The following is a 14,790-nucleotide window of genomic DNA, read 5'->3' on the forward strand; positions in this document are numbered from 1 at the left end:
ATATGTTGGGATAAATGTAGAAATGAAATTTATGAATGATTTCCACACTTGTAAGTTACAAACAACAATTCGACAAAAGATATGAGTACCAAAAACATTATTCTCTTTCTAGAAGGAGGCATGATTATATCAATATCATATTTATTTGGGACAAAAGAAATTAGAGCTCCAATATCTCATATCTTTGGTAAAGGAAGTATAGTGGGCCTAAGAAAAAAAATATCTAAATTTTATATGCCTTATAACTTAGCTTGGTCTAAAAAAAATATGTATAATTTTAAGGTTTTGATTTTGATCATACGTATGAGCTTTGTAAACAAAATAATGGTTATTTATTTGGAACCATCACAAATTGATGAGACTTTCAAATGTTTAAAATACATCTAGAATACTTTATAAAAATACATTGTCACTACTCTTTTTTAATAACAATCTAAAAGATAAATATTAAATCTACTAGACTAAATTATAAGAACCAAGATGAAAGCTATTGTAAATAATAAGCATAGTTTGAAATTCACAATTTGAATTGCCCTTCTTTAGCATTACTATGAGGAGACAACATTCTCTTAAAAAAAATGAACTCATTTTAAATGTAGAAGTAGTGGAAGAGCACATTGGAAAATCATAGGTACCATCGTCACATGAAAAAAGAGGAGTCACTAAATGTTATATAAATCTTATAAGGATTTGATTCCTAGTATCAATATTGCATTCAAATTTGACATAGATTAAATAAGCTTTTATATCAAAATCATAAATAATTTGACATGGGTTCAATTAAATTGCTTTAAAGAATAATTCATAAATAAATAATAATATCAATATGGTACTTTTACATGTATCCAAATGGAACTCTTCCATAAATCTTCAAGGTCATATTGATTCTTCAGGAGCTACACTCATATTTTGCCCATTTGATTCAAAGACGGATACAGGATAGTCTTCTTATTAAAGTATTGCATCATCCATGTAATAACACTTGCACCATATATTTTGAAGGCATAACCTCCCATAAAAGAAACAATATAGTTAGTAACATAGTAATCAATTAATCTTGATTTTTGGTGCAAATAATCAACATAATATTATGCATTTGTCATTTGCCAAAGATCATATAATATTCCTCATAAATGTAAAATATAGTCCAATAATTTGTAGCAAGGAGATCAAAATATAATTTTATGAGAATAAACATGAATAATTAGTTTTTTGTTTAAAATACAAAATAGTCATGCTACTACATATAGTAATGATCAAAAAACAAATTAGGCAATGCATGAGCTATCCTTTCTAGGTTTTCTCCCGAGATAGTTTATAAGGGCGATAGCCACTCATTATAATGAACAATATGGCTTATACATTTCATTAAAAAATATTATAAGACATCTTTAATAAGGAAATTGTGATGCATCAACACTTATAATGGATGGTCTAGGAAAGTACAAATCTACATAATCTCTTATAACATTATGAAAAAACAACCCCCTTAAGAATATTAGATTCATATATACATAATCTTACACTAATCATCTACAATGTGCACTTTGTACATTGATCACTTTTAATGATAAGATTATTTATATTTGAAGTGTGTAAGTTGGTGGATTCCTATAAAGTACTTGACAACATGAAATAATGAAACATCTCATAAAGTACATGTGGTTACTCATGATACAATCACATTAAATCATAAGTAATTGGTCATCATTTGGATCCTCATTGTGAGGATATTGAACATATAAGCTATATGAAATGATACATTATATAGCATATGTTGGGATAAATGTAGAAATGAAAGTTATGAATGCTTTCCACACTTGTAAGTTACAAACAACAATTTGACAAGAGATATGAGTACCAAAAACATTATTCTCTTTCTAGGAGGCATGATTATATCAATATCATATTTATTTGGGACAAAAGAAGTTAGAGCTCCAATATCTCATATCTTTGGTAAAGGAAGTATAGTGGGCCTAAGGAAAAAAATATCTAAATTTTATATGCCTTATAACTTAGCTTGGTCTAAAAAAATATTTATAATTTTAAGGTTTTGATTTTGATCATACATATGAGCTTTGTAAACCAAATAATGATTATTTATTTGGAACCATCACAAATTGATGAGACTTTCAAATGTTTAAAATACATCTAGAATACTTTATAAAAATACATTGTCACTACTTTTTTTTAATAGTAATCTAAAAGATAAATATTAAATCTAGTAGACTAAATTATAAGAACCAATATGAAAGCTATTGTAAATAATAAGCATAGTTTGAAATTCACAATTTGAATTGCCTATTTTATAATTTTATAAATCAACCCATTTGAATTCACAATCATTTTTTTTCAATCTTTCTAATTGATTGATTTCCTACCAAGGATTAAACAATAAAGATGAACTTCTAGGAAAATATATGTAAGGATGGGTTTACATGCCCTTCTTTAGCATTACTATGAGGAGACAAAATTCTCTAAAAAGGCAAACGAACTCATTTTAAATGTAGAAGTAGTGGAAGAGCACATTGGAAAATCATAGCTACCACCGTCACATGAAAAAAGAGGAGTCACTAAATGTTATATAAATGTATATAAATGTTATAAGGATGTGATTCCTAGTATCAATATTGCATTCAAATTTGACATAGATTAAATAAGTTTTTATTTCAAAATCATAAATAATTGGACATGGGTTCAATTAAATTGCTTTAAAGAATAATTCATAAATAAATGATAATATCAATATTAGTTGTTTATTGATATATCAAATTTGATATTTATGTCAATACATTAATCCATTTGTTACAACTTATAATTGTTATTTTCTTTTGTTGGATTTTGTTGTAGTTGTTTATTCATGGTTATTATTGGTAAAATTTCACATATATGTATATATATATATATATATATATATGAATTGAAGTTACAGTTAAAATTAACATCAGAATTTGATAATGATATGTCAAAATGGATATAAAAAATGAAAAGGTTTTTAAAAAAAAATTATATTTAATAATTTGAAAATAAAAGTATATATATTTATACAAAACTATATTCTATTAAAACTATATTCTATTAAATAATAAAATATTTTTCTTGGACTTCAAGTGTGCCCAGATTTACAATGTTTGGAAGCAAATACTCCTTCACAGAAATAGTAGCAAATAATCTAGTAATACATAGAAGCACTTCAATTGTCAGCTGATATCAAAAATTGATAATTCTGGCTTCTCCCTTGCTTTCAAGCCATATCAAAGAAAGGTCTTAATTAGATTACTCAGATGCCATAACTAGTTCTTTCTCCAAATGCATAAAGTTAAAGGAGTTAATAATATCCATGTATACATATATATTTTCTTGTCTTCTACCATTTGACCCTTTGATAATTTGCTTTGCTCTGGACTGCAATACATGGTAACATTATATTTATGTATCCAAACAATAACTATTGGAAAATTAAAGAATGTGATAAAGCCAAATCCATGGAACATGGCAGGTCAAGGGGAATAGAGTTGCCTTATGAGCCTTTACCGAAAGGTTGGGAACAATGTCTGGATCTCAAGGTATACCGAATAAATTTGGGTTTCGGTCCTGATAATGTAAAAGATAGATGAGCTGTCTGTTTCTGGGTTAAAACTTTGTCTCATTGATGCCACATTGTTATTTGAAAGATAAGATTAAAATAAAAAAAATATTACTTTGTTGAATTCAGAGCATTATTCAGTATACCTTGAGATCCAAACATTGTCCCCAACCTTTCAGCAAAGGCTCATAAGGCAACTTTATTTCTCTTGACCTGCCCTCTTCCATGGTTTTGGCCTCGTCACATTATTTAAGTTTCCAATAGTAGTTGTTTGGACACATAAATATAATGTTACCATGTATTGCAGTGCAGAGCAAAGCAAATTGTCAAAGGGACATATGGTAGAAGACAAGAAAATATATATGTATGAATGTATATTATTAACTACATTATACATTTGCAGAAAGAACTAGTTAAGTCTTTGTAGTCATTGGACCTGTCAATATTTTCTCTTGACATGTGGCTATGGCATTGCACATTTGAGAGAAACAACGTGGCTGAAACAACCTCATGAAGCAGAGTCTGCCCAAAACTGACCTACCCAGAGACATGAAGTCACTGAGGATTTGATATGTAACCTGTAACTTTAAACACTCCAAAATATTTGTAACTTTGAACACTCCAAAATATCTGTAAATTTGAACACAAAAGATCCTTTGATATTGGTGACTGAGATGTTTCATAGGTCTGACACTTTTAATGCTCCCACTGCTATGTTATCACATGGCTATATGCTGGAGTGCTCTGTGAGTTTGGGCATACACTTTCAACCTTGTATTGAATCACTATTCTCGGCCATTCCATTCAACAGAAAGATCTCTGCCATTGTGATTTAGCTTTCTGAAGTCCTATATCAATGCTACACTTTCAATGCACTGAGTTTACCTAAGATCAAAACAACCTAAATGCACTGTCATTGTGATTGTCACAGTCTCCTTATGGCTTCGAGCTGCATTCTTTGTGACTGCATCCTGCTCTCTGTTGCAGCTATAAGACTGTAGATTATCACTTTTCTTAGGGTTCTTGTTTGTATCAAAAACCCTTTGAGAGGCTATTGCTTTTGTAAGCTTTGTCAGATCTATTCTTTGAGCTGAAGTCTTCCGCATAGGCTCATATGCCCTGTCTCTGTGTTTGCAATGCTGGCATTGTAATATATGACACTGTCAAATATTCTCTAATACTTACTGTCCTTCATTGACTGCGTTATGCTCTTTGTCCATATGAATAGGCTTTCAAAACCCTTGTATTTCTTACTGAATTCTATCCTTCTTACAACAGTCCCCCTCATCGTTAACAACAGAGAGACATGACTCTTTTACCTTCCAAGTAGTTGTCTTCTTGTGTGCAGAAAAGGTGTTAACATTGGCTACGCCTTCGTGAATTTTACATGTGCTAAAGTCACAAGGAAGCTGTATAAAGCATTTCAACGCAACCTTGGAAAAGTTTGGACTCCAAAAGAACTTCGCTAAAAATATGAGAAATTGTTTATGTCAAAGTTCAGGTGTGTTATGTCTATGTTTTTAGATTATTTTTTCCCTAAATTTTCTTTGTTTTCGCTATCGTTATGTTTTTAGATTTTCATTTATTGTAGTATTTTAATGATAGGGTCATGTTGCTCTGGAAAGTTGATTTGAAAAGTACAATTTTGAGAGGTGTCTACGCAAAATATAGCAATTGGTATAGCCACCTCGCAATAGGAAGAATTTCACAGAAAACAGTATTAAATCTGAGTTATTTCACAGGAAGACTGCTGTATGGCAGAAAGATCATTAACTCCAGTCCAAGGAAATGAACACTGCTGTATGGCAGAAAGTTCATAGAGGAGATCTTAGAATTTTGTTATAAGTTGATTAAAGTTATGGATATATATAATAATTTTAAGTTTGTAAAATCTTAAAATAAATTTAATTTTGGATTTTAGTTTTGTTTAATATGTGTTACTTTATAATTTGAAGGGATAGTTTATTCTTATTATAGAGGGGTTAATATTGATCATAGTTTTTGAGAATTCAATATTCCAAGTTACCTTGTGCTTGCATTGTTCTTCATTTTGATTGATAGTCAAGATGGAATCTAAGAATTTGTAGGTGTCATAATTGATACGGGCCACCTACAAGCTCTTAGATTCCATCTCAACAACCAATAAAAATGAAGACAATGTAAGTAGAAATTGAAATAGGATATTGTATTCTTAAAAATAGTGACCAGTACCACCCCTCCATAATAAAAATATGCTATTCATTCAAATTACAAAGTAATAAATATTAAACAAAACTAAAATAAAAAGATAAAACAATTCTAAGGATTTAAAAGTTAAGACTATTATGTATAGTCATAACTTTAATCAGCTTATAGCAACAATTCTAAGATCACATTTATTAATTTTCCACCATAAAGCGGCGTTCACCTCTTTGGGTTGGACTTTATAAACTTTCTGCCATGTACCAGTGGTCCCACCCTTCAACTGGACTTATGTGAGATAACCTAGATTCAGCACTACCTTCTGTGGATTTATTCCCGTTGAGAGGTGACTGAAATACCAGCAATGAATAGTTTGCTTAGACACCTCTAAAACTATACTTTGCAAACAACCTTTCTAGAGCACCTCAACCATGTCATAAAAAAACTATAATAAATAAAGATCTTAAAACATAAACCATAGTGAAAGCAAAAAAGAACTAACAAAAACAGAAGGTAATCAATAACATAAACCTGAAATTTGGGATAAACAAGTTCACATATTTTAGTGAAGCTTTTCAGGAGTCCAAACATTTTCAGGTTACATATGAAATGCTTTATAGCTTCCATATAACTTTAGCTAATGTAAAATTCGTGAAATTGTAGTCAATGTTGACACCTTTTGAACAAATTCTTCAACATTCATGGAAACCTATTAAAAGTACATTGAAGCATCTGTGCTTTTCCCATTAAATCGCTTATAGTGCCGGTCTAAGAATTGAAGAAACACTTCTCAATTAGAAAAATAAATATATAGCACAATCACCTTAGAATAAATGGCAAATTAGTTGTTCTTACAAGTTTACATAAAATTATAAAATTGAAATAAATTAGCCTTCAGAGCCATAAATTCAATACTGGGCATACCTGTATACGTTGGGAATATTTCTTATCATAACAGTTGTTCTCGCCTGTCGGGAGTTTGCCTTTGCTATATCCTCCTGAAAAACAAATTGAGAATTTTCCTCTGTTAACTCCATTTATAACAATTGTACCATCTGTTATTCAAAACATTAAAAACAAATCTTTAAATTGCAGCTTGCACCACCAAACTCAGAAATTTGAAATGCATCTAAGATATTTTCCTTGAGATCTTAGGGTTACTTTGTGCTCTCGAATCTTGAGACTGATACATTCAAGGGAATCTAATTTTAAATTTTATTTTGGGTTAAATGGAATAAGATTTTTTATAATTCTTGAGTAATGAAATAAAATTAAGACGTGTAGATCAAACATAAAAATGAAATTACTGCTGCGTAGATTTGATAAATGCAAGAATTTTCAAGAGTCAGAGATCAACTGCGCACTTCTGAAAAAAAAACATCAAAAATAGTATATCAGATCAAAATATAAGAAAACCCTAAGTTCAGTAAAAACTAAAAAAGAAACATAAAAGGGGGAATGTTGTCAAATGGATAGAATTCCCTGCGTGTCTCTGTTGACCAGGAGGAGGAATGTTGTAAGATGGATAGAATTCCCTGGCAAAATCAATCAATTAAAACACTTTGCCTCTTCAAGAAATAAATTGATAGAGCGTTAATTCTACAGAAAAAAATTGAAATGACCTAAAATGATCTAAGTTTGCTGGCCAAACCTAGATGAATCTCAGATTCATACAGAATTCAACTGCACACTTCTAAAAAAGGAGAAGACATCCTAAATAGTTCAATGTATCAATTATCATTAGTTTTTAAGGTAAAAAATACTGTTTAGACTGTCACTGGGCCTCATTTCTTTATAGTTCTGAACATTTCTAATATGCAACTACTGCTTATATGTAGATCAACTGCACACCTATGGAAGAGAGGGCACAAAAATTAAATATTGTCTATCAATCTGCCCGCATTCCGTGACAGACCGATTGATAGGACAGGTGACAGATTGAGGAGTAGATTGAAATCCATTCGAATAAAAAAAAAAAAATCAGTTTTCAAAGTTAGTCTTTAATGTTGAACCTCAGAAAAAATAAAACCTATGAACCTTTTAAATGCTGATTAGATTTAGGCTAAGCCATTATCGCTTAACAGTTATAAAAACATCTTATAATGTCTTGTTAAAACCAAATTTTCAAACCCAAAGAATAATAAACTTGTTAAAAACTTGTAACAATACTTACCTCTAGCTATTGAGGAGCACCCAAAGATGATCTTGTCCTCTAACCATTGCACGTGGATGTTTGGAGTCAGAGAGACGATAACAAGTACAGGTAACGTTACTTCAATCTTCACCATTAGAACTAACCCTATGATACGATACATTGGTATCTGGAGCAAAAGTAACATAAACATGAGCACTTGCAATAAGTCAGCTACTAAAAAGTCTGCTGTCAATGAATCCTTGCTCGACTCTGCACTAAGAAAAAGTAACATAAACAGGAGCACTTGCAATGAGTAAAATGACTTAAAAATATAAACATTATAGTAAAGAAGTCCATATGAGATGAGACATGTCTGGAGAGCAGAAAACATACTAAAATTAAGAGAAAACAAAAAGATTTATGCTCAACCTGTATACCCTACCTGACTAGCTAGAGAGCTACAAAATAAATAAATAAATTAGAGATAACAGCGAGCTGGAATCTGTAACACCTATCCCATTTTAAAACTGTTTAAACAACAAAAATGGAGATAACAGAGAGCTGGAATCTGTAACACCTATGCCATGTTATAACCGATTGAACATGATACGAGTGTTTATTATATAGTAAATTAGAGATTAGGAGATAAAGAAAATTTTGTTTCGAAAATAATGTTACAAAATTAGAGTTAAATTATTTTTGGTGGTAAAAAGTTATTCATATAATTAAAAAAATAAATTTAAACAAATTAGGGTAAATATAAAACAAATTCAAGAAAAAGACCAATTCTTTTAAAATGGGTTTAGTAATTAAATCATACATTTTTAGACAAAGAAGACACAGGTATAACAATGATGGTGTTCTTCTTTGGGTTTCAGATCCATGATAAATCCATGGGTTGAAGAACTTCAAAACCTATTGTAAGGGGTTTCGGGTCCACTCAAAACCTGTTTAACCCTTAATAAAAAACAATGACATTGAAAAGTATTAATAGGACTCACATCTTACAACCAACATTTGAGGATCCCTGTGACTTTTTTATATCATAGTTTAATTTTTTAAATCTAACCCTAACAAATAAATATATGAATTTAAAAGAAGATTGAAATTACATTGTAGTAGATGCAAAAGAAAATCACCATAAAATAAAATTTGAAACTCAACATCTATAATTATCTTTTTCAATTTGATTACTTCAAATAAAATGTATAAAATATACATAAAATAAATACATGCAAACCTGAAAGATCAAATAAATTATTGATGTAGATAGATGAGTGTGGTTGCTCTGGCAGATTGACTATAAGATCAAGATGAGTTGACGATAAAATGGACATCATAACAATATGATACAACAAGATGTTTAAATGGGATGAAAGGTGTCTTTAAATAGAATTCTCAATACAAGAACCAAAGGCTACAATTAAGAGGTTTAATGGATGGCTATGATTAGATGAGGACTAGGGTTAGGCTTGAAAGATGTAGTCATGTGATAAGTGTCGCATGATAAGCAACATATAGGGCTTAGGATAAGGTTCAGGAGCATTCTTATAGGAATGGCCAATATTGAGAGGTTTAAGTTAAAATCGATGGATAGGATATAAAGTTAATTTGACTTTTGGGAAGGTGTCCAAGTTCAATGAATGTGGGACAAGGCTTAGTTAAACATGTGAAGGGGATAAGGTGGGACGCTTGTCAAATGACTACGAATTTTGATTATGATCCATGTGAACAAAATGAGGGGCTAGGATTCAATAGACAAAGATTAAAGTAAAATAAGAATTTATTAAATTAACTAAATACATATTTATTTAATTAATGGGATAGCATAAAGGTGAGATTAATTAATTAAATAAATAATATTTATTTAAATAAGCCATTTGGAGTAGTAAAATGGGTTAATTAAAGAAATAATGAATATATATATAGAGAGAGAGAGAGAGTTTAGGGTAATGGACAATTTTAGGTGTCTACATTTTGGCCCTCTTTCAAATGAAATTGCAAAGTAAATTCATTTCAAAGAAGATTATTTTGTAAGTTGTATTTTTATTTTTAAAAATATATATTTTTTACTTCAATTTTTCAATTACTTTCAACAAATGTCAATTGTTAACAACATATTTCCTATTATATTCTTCTCTTAATCACACAAAAAAATGAGAATAAAGCTATATATTATAATCTAATTCAATAAGCTATAGAGAGATCAAAGGAGTGTGTTGGAATATGGAAACCAATCATTAAGCATAATATAATGTTAGTCCCACATTTGTATCCCTTCATCCATCACAACTCATGCTAAAGGATAATTCAAAGCCCAAGATAAAGAAGCACTAATAATATGAGTAAATATTAAGTATATTATTCATTATATGTTGCTAATATTTTAAAATCTATTGATGCAAGTCTAGGAGGAATGTTAATGAATGATTAAATCCATAAATCAACACCCTTAAAGTAAACCTCAGTACAACATGAACCATGATAGGGAAAGATTGAGTGTAAGGAAGAGGCATTCTCTTACCACATAAAGGAGAGTGAGTAATATATTTTTGGCATTGTAGAAGTTGTATCAACAACAACAATGAATAATAGTTTTTATATGTAAGTTTTTTGAAAATGTGCTTTGGAAGGGGTGGGTGGGAACTGTCTGGTGCAGACTAGAAGAAGCTTGGGAAGGATGGCGTCGATACTAAGGGTTTGGTTGCATATTAGATTCTAGACTCTTTGCAAGTGTTAGCCTCAAAGGGATCTCATGTGGATTGTCACTCCCTGTTTGGTTGCATATGAGATTGTGTTGGATGAAAGCCCCCGTAATGGGGGTGGGACCTTCTCAGGTTCTTCTATTCCCCCAATGGAAGATTTTAGTGGGGATGCTAATGGTAGTGGGCCCACTCCCTCCTCAGTGGAAAAAATCAGTAACATTTCCCTAGGGAGTTAGAAGGATGTTTTTAACAATGGTCAGTTCATGACCATAGATGGGGTGTCTATTGAGAAATCTGAGAATGGAATGTGTGTGAATATAAAATAATCCCCCTTGAACAAAACCTTAGCTAAGATGGAGAGCACCTTGGTTGGTAAGTTTGTGGGTATAAATGTGGAGATTACCTCAGTTTGAAAGTGGGGAGCTGGAAGATGGGCGATTAAGGGCAATGTGTCGATCTTGGCATTACCCAAAGGTTTGTTTTGATTCTTTTCTGTCAAGGATGATTGCACCCACATCCTATCTTAGGTCCTTGGTTTTTTGGAAATTAGTAGCTTATTCTCTATAAATGGTACTCGATTTTTAAGGTTGACTCCCATCTGGCTAGGGCAATTACAACCTGGGCCCATCTCCTAGTCTTTCTTTTTGAGTTATGGGATGAAGAGATCATTACTAGGTTGGTCAACTCATTTGGTTAGTTCATTTCCTTGGACTCTATCATTAAGAAAGGATTGTCATTAGTGTATGTGTCACCTTTCTTATAAGTGTCATACTTAGACATCTAAATCTCTACTTCTCAAGGCTAAAATAAATGGTTATTTGGCTTATTCTTCAACTCTAGAGGTGATTAAGTCAGTCTCTAAGTTTTCATAGTCTACTTCTCTTCAAGGAATGGCTATGTTCAAATTCACTCATAAACTGAATCTTCTTAAAGCTTATCCACGTTCATGGAACAAGTCTTCCTTTGGTAGTATTTTTGTACAAAAGAAAGCCTTGAAGGACCATATTAACTCCTTACAAAAGGAAATGGAGATCTTAGGTGCCTCCTCAAATATATTGGATTATGAAAAGTCTCTTTTTGAAGAACTTGATAATATTGTTATCAAAGAAGAATTATATTGGAAATAGAGTTCTAGAGATCAATTGGTTAAGGAAGGAGATAGAAATACTAAATTTTACCACCAGCCAGCTAGAAGACAAAAAAAAAGGAACAAAATTTAGGAGTTGATTGGTGAGGATGGTATTACCTATTCAAAGGAGGAGGATATCCATTGGCTATTTCTCACTTTAGTTCCTTTCTTAATCCTTAGTCATCTTAGGATCCTTTTGTTGATGAGGCTTTTGTTAGGCTAGTCTAGGTTATTCCTAACATTATTAACCTTGATGATTTGAATTTTCTGGAGTGCAAATTATCTAATGATGAAGTAAAGGCAATGATATTATCCTTTGGCATTCTTTAGGGATTCTTGTTCCTTAAATTTGGCCCTTTTGATGAAGATCGAGTGGATACTTTTGTTGATGAATTCTAACTGGTTGATAATCATGAAGAAAAATAATATTCATGGAAGGGTTAATTATTCTTTTTTGATCTTTGGGTTCCTTCCTAGAGGATCCCATGCCTAGAATAATCTTCTTAAGACTAGAGAATTTATTGAAAAGGGTATTCTATGGTAGGTTCTAGTAATGGAAATAATGTAAGATTCTAGAAATATCCATGGGTGTCCTCTATCCCCTTGGAGTTTCACCTCATTTTCTTGACTATTCAATGAGTTTTAATGCCCAAATATAGGAGCTATGTTAGTGACTATTGGATTCCTAATTCTTCCCATCTGATGTGGAGAATCAATCCAATGGACTTTGATCTTCAATTAAGAACGATTGGTGTGGATCTTCTTAGGATCCTTAATAAAAACACCTTTTTCAAATTGGATGATAAAGATAAGTTAATTTGGGCTTCCTCCAAAGATGGTAAGTACTCCCTCAATTCAGGATTTGAAATTGCTACTCCATCCCTCCCCTCTTTGGTTACATAGTGTGTAATGAATGGAGATTAAACAATATGCACTAAATTGAGATTCTATATAATTCATTTGTATTTATTTTCTTTATAGAAGCATTCTAGTTCCACTTTATAGAATATGGATTATAATCACAATTATTTCTCCTTCATTTTTCCTTAATTAGTCTGAATCAAACACACATGAATAGTATATACATGCATAAATAATTCTTGTTTATACAATCGCTACAATAATTCTATTGTACACTCCATAACATTGAACATGATATTATATTTGATCAATATACATCCCAAAATTTTCTTTTCAACCTCAAATGATACCCAATGACTAGTATTGATTGACTCATGTCAGTGTAATTTAAGCTCTGATACTAAATTCCTCTCACTCAACACTTTGAAGAAGTTAGTCAATTTAAAAATTATCTTATCCATTACACTTTTCAACAACTTTGACCTTTCATTTTCTACTTTATAAACATGAACCTGCATGGGCCCAAGCACCAACCTAGCTTCCATTGATTTCATTTTCACTTTCACCCCATTTATGTTGAAAACCTTCTATTTGATTGTCTGTCTTGCAAGTTTTACCTTCAAATCAAAAGTAAAATTGTCAAATGTTTTGGCATTGTCAATAAAGCTAAATTTTTCAACACTCTTCCTCTTTTCTCACTAGTACATTCGGAGCTGATTTCCGATGGCTGTTTGTCGGATTTTCGACGAATTTTCATCGGAGTGTCGACAAAATCCACTGTCAAAAACTCAGCATTGGATTGGTCGACGATGCCATGCCCATCGGAAATTCGACAATCTAATGGACTCTATTGACGGTCAAAGAAGTCATTGGTCGAAAGCTTGGTATTCATCATAATTCCGACGATGATCATTTTTATAAAAAAAATAATAATTATCATCTATATAAAAGAGCCATCAAAGGAAGGAAATGCCGAAAGGACTCATTGAAGATAATAACTTCATCGACAAAAGATATCGAAGAAAGTAGAGAGGGTCTTCACTGACAGGAAAAGTTCTCAAGGAAATAATACTATTGGTGCAACATAAAAAGGACCCACCGAAAGGAGCATTTTCATCAAAAGAATAATATCGATCAAACAAAAAGAAGCTACATCGATAAAAGATATCGATGAGGATTTAGGTTTCGAGGAGGTTAAACTTCATCGACAAAAGATATCGAAGAAAGCAGAGAGGATCTTCATCGATGGGAAAAGTTCTTGAGGAAATAATACTATCAATGCAACATAAAAAGGACCCACTGAAAGGAGTGTTTTCATCGAAAGAATAATATCAATTAGACAAAAGGAAGCTACATCGATAAAAGATATTGATGAGGATATAGGTTTCAAGGAGGTTAAAAGGCATGTTCTCGATATGTGTGGTTTGGTTGATGTAACTTTATCGGTGAAGAATGATAAGGGAAAATAAAGAAAAGCTTCGGTGAGATAATAGACTCATTCATCGATGGGGCATAGTGATATCGATGAAAGAAGTATTTCAATGGAAAAATAAAGGAGGACACCGAAGCCCAAGGTTTCTTCGACATAAGACCCGATGGATATTAGATATGTTTCGATGAGGAGATAGCCATACTGACCGAATACAATATTTCGATGAAGGGAAAAAATACTTGATTGAAGTAATATTTGAAATAAAAGTATTGTCGATAGAAACAAAGAGATCGATGGACTAAAGAAACAAATGATCGAAAGACATATCCTCATTGAAATGATTATTGATTGCCGCGAAAATCATAAACAAATCCTAGGGAAGGTCACATCGCCATTAAATTCAAACGTGTGCCCGAGTGACCATTGTCCAAAGCGCCATTACTAACTGATTAAATACGCCATAAGTAGTGGATTAACCATCAAAGGGCACATCATTAAGGAATTCACAAGTGACGAACTGAAAGTAGGAATTGGGAGAATTCACAGATAAAGCTCAGTAATTCCAAGTAAGTTGTTTGCACATAGACCTCTTTTACAAAATTCAAATGGAATCATCATCTAAAACTAAGAAGACCAGAAAGGGAAAAGAACCTATCGCTACAGAAGAAAAACCTAAAAGATAGAAAAGGGAAGGGTGTTCTTTGGCCCAGGACCTGATTGACCAGTGCCCATCATCCAGTTTGAGGTCCAAGAAGATTAGAG

Source organism: Cryptomeria japonica, chromosome 10, assembly GCF_030272615.1.
Source record: "Cryptomeria japonica chromosome 10, Sugi_1.0, whole genome shotgun sequence".
Lineage (NCBI taxonomy): Eukaryota > Viridiplantae > Streptophyta > Pinopsida > Cupressales > Cupressaceae > Cryptomeria > Cryptomeria japonica.